The sequence below is a fragment of the Homalodisca vitripennis genome, unplaced genomic scaffold, assembly GCF_021130785.1.
Source record: "Homalodisca vitripennis isolate AUS2020 unplaced genomic scaffold, UT_GWSS_2.1 ScUCBcl_889;HRSCAF=3799, whole genome shotgun sequence".
NCBI lineage: Eukaryota > Metazoa > Arthropoda > Insecta > Hemiptera > Cicadellidae > Homalodisca > Homalodisca vitripennis.
In genome coordinates this window covers 128,000-131,685 of record NW_025777047.1, presented here as the reverse complement: position 1 = coordinate 131,685, position 3,686 = coordinate 128,000, and positions in this window count along the sequence as shown.

Below are 3,686 nucleotides of genomic sequence, written 5' to 3'. Positions count from 1 at the left end.
CCAGCTCCATACATTACATCAAGATATCGTTGTGACAGTGGATCGTTGGTTTCAGGTAAAATACAACAATTTATATCACCAATCAGCCAGTGAACCCGATCCCTGTGCCTGGTCTCAAGATATACCTCGAGATCACTAATGAAAGAGTCAAGGTCACCGGATGGACTCCGGTAAATGGCGAGCAACGACATCCGCTCCCTGCCAAACGTTATATCTAGTTTCAAACATGTGGCCCCGCTCAGATTCACTTCCGCATGACATACTGAAAAACATTTATTAACGAAAACAATCACGCCATCATTCTGATTCATACTTTCCTTATTTACGAATCTATCATACCCATCCATACTCACATTTACACTGCATAGAAGTCATCCAGCTTCTTCTTTGCCAAAGGCCTCTTCTGCCAGCACTTCTTTTCGATTTCTTGAATTGATTTTTCAGCTTTCAAAATCCTCAGCTCGTCAACTTGTTTCATCCGCTGAACGCAGTTGATGCCAGGAGTGATGCCAAGACTGCTTAAAATTTTGCATTTAACAATGTTTTCATCATTATAAGTGCTAATGGCTTCACCCTTTTCACTCCGTTATTTTTTTAAGGTACATGGTGGAAAAACCGGTTCTTATTTACTAGGTTATGCCAGAAACTCCATGCAAAAATGTCGTATTTTACATGGCTGCACATTATATTCTGTAACTTTTTTATTTATTGTAGTAGACTGATGATTCTTGTTTTGTTTTACTTTACTTGAAATGGATTAATATTTAAAAAAATATATTTTGGTATAAGATGTGTTTCTTATATTTTTTTATTCTCTTACAAAAAGTTTTTTTTTCCTAAACTTTTTTTTAAGTTTGACATGGTAAAACTAATATTATACTTCAACTATTTTTTTATAAAAAGACCTTTTATTTATAAACATGCAACCAAAATTTGAATGTCCCACCTTGAACGGTATAGATGTTACAGCAACATTTGTATAAGTTCACATATTCAAAATTTTCACAGGTTCTGGTCGACGTTCACAAGTTGATCACTCTGTTGAGGATATTTTGCAGCTAACACATTACATAGTTTTCTTGTTACAACACAACACAAACATAAATAGAAGAGTACTATATAGTTTCTAATTAGGCTTATATTTACAAAAAAATATTTACACGCAGTCTTGATACACTTTGTTCAACACAAATGACTTGACAAACACCCCCCATGCAGGCCTCTCTTGCACTTCACACAAGCAGTCCTAGACCTTCTCATTTTCCATCCTCCAGCAATGCTTACAGGACTGCACACTACACATTCCCTTTCTTTTTTTCCCGGCAAGGGTTCCACACCAAACTGATTGCCGCAACCTACATTGATTACACGACCATCACCACCTGCCTGGTTGGTGGCATTTTTCTGCTGTAACCATTCCTGAGCCAGTTCCTGAATAATAGCAGTTGTAAACTGAAGCCTAGTTAACTGCTTACCAGCACAGTTTTCCTTATACAGAATGTTTGCGTTTAGAACCATCCTAGAAAATATGTTTAGAACCACTTTTTTCCAGTAGCGAACAGTTCTGCGCTCGTCCAAATAGCAGTACATCTGATCTGTTGTATCAATACCTCCCATGTACTGATTGTAGGAGTGAATCATCTCAGGCTTTGTTTTCACAGTTTGAACATTTCCCCTACGTTTCATAACTTGGACAGACTCAGCTTTGGATTTGGCCGAAAGAAGAAGAACAGGCTGTCTTTGTGATTTTTTTCTCTGTAGCCTAACAAGAGCAAACTATCACTCCTCATATATACTTTCTGTCCTATTTGAAATTTGTCCTTATATTGTGGTGGTATGCCTTTTCTAGTTTTCCGCAATGTACCAGTGATATGAGTTTTCTCCGAATACAAAAAATCAGCTAAAGGGGATGCTCAAAAAGTAGTTGTCACAAAAAACATGGTAGCCTTTGTTCATGTAAGGACCTAAAGATAACAGTTTTTTTTTACAACATTGAAGGCCAAACCAGTACCTTGGTTTGTATTGTCCCTGTTTCCTCTGTAACAGTAAAACCCCAAGCAGTAATTCGAAACTGAGTCGCACAGCATCCACATTTTCACTCCCCACTTATGGTGGTGCTTATTCGGTAAATACTGTAGGATTTGGGAGCGCCTTTTGGTTCCAAAGGCTCTCGTCGACAGATAATTCTCTGTGTGGTGTATAATACGTTCTAAAAACTCTGTTGGAATGTTCCATAACTGGGAGAAATTTTCCACAAGGGTCATAGCCAGTCTCACCTGGCTTTTTTAGGGTGCGATTGTCGACAGTATGAAAAAATTGCAAAATGCTCTCAAAACGACTACGACAAAACATCTGACCAAACCATGGCGTTATAAGTAAGTCAGCAGTTGCCCAATAACTTTGAATCGTAGGTTTTCGTATATTTCCCATGTTAAAAATAACTGCCAAAAATGCTTTTATTTCACCTACTGTTACTTTTTTCCACATATGAGCTCTAGAGTTTGGTTTTAGATGGTTTTGATGGTCTTTCAAGTACTTATCTGCATATAAATTGGTTTGATGTACAAATGTTTCCAGTAAATGTACTGAAAAAAATAAATTAAAATAAGAGATTGGCTTTGCATCAGAAGGGGGGCAATGTTTTGGGCCAGGTTCTTCATGGTATGAAAAATTGTCGTCATAGCCTAAGTCAGAAGCATCATCAACAACACTCCAAACTTTTTCAGGGGCAATAGGCCTACTCTGATTAGCTTGAGAAGCTCCTCTAGGCCTAGTAACAGGGCTCACATTGTTAACTTCAGTACTTGGCCCTGGGGCAGGAGTGCCTAGGTTTGGATCTGTGTTGTTTGGCATAGGCCTATCACCTAATATAAAAGAATTATTTCGATATCCTTACAACATCCTCATCTGAATCTTCATTGTCCGTTCCTGGGATGAAGTCGGGATCCTCATCAGTATCATCCAAAAACTCCTCACCTAATTCACTGTCACTTTCCAACTCACTAATAGTTTCCAGAAAAGATTCACTCAAATCATCGTCTATAACATCGAGGCCAGATTCGACTAAACTATTTATAAGAGTGTTCTCACTAGCAGGAGACATTACTCGTCTTCTTTTACTCATTTTCAACGAATAAAACACAATTACGAAGGAATAATCCACACACGCTTTGTTTAAAACACTACAAGTCGACAATACGTAGTCGTAACGTTGGAAACAAGAAGTAGACTGACAGCTGTTTCCAATCGTGATCACCGGCACAAAAATCAGACATAGAGTAAGCAACTATACATAATTTTACTCGTCAATTCACGTATAACGTCATAACACCGAATATTTTAGCTTTTGGTTTGTTACTAAGCCAGTGATATACTAAAAACCAACATCCGATATAATCGGATCCGGAGGTTTTGGCGAGACCAGCTGGATCCGATCTCGTCGGACGTCGGAGTTTAAAGAATATTTCGTATATCCGATGTGATCGGATGTCGGAGTTAAAAGGGTTCATAATTACAAAATTCCAAGGTATTTTTTAGGGCAAAAATGCTTTTTGGTAGCCTAGACCAAAGTACACTGTTGAGGGACTCGCAAGCATTCTGAGTGCCGACTCGCAAGCATTCTGAGTGCCACCATGGAGACATTTACTGAGCAACTCAGTCTTGGACAAATCTTTGAAATTGGTTTG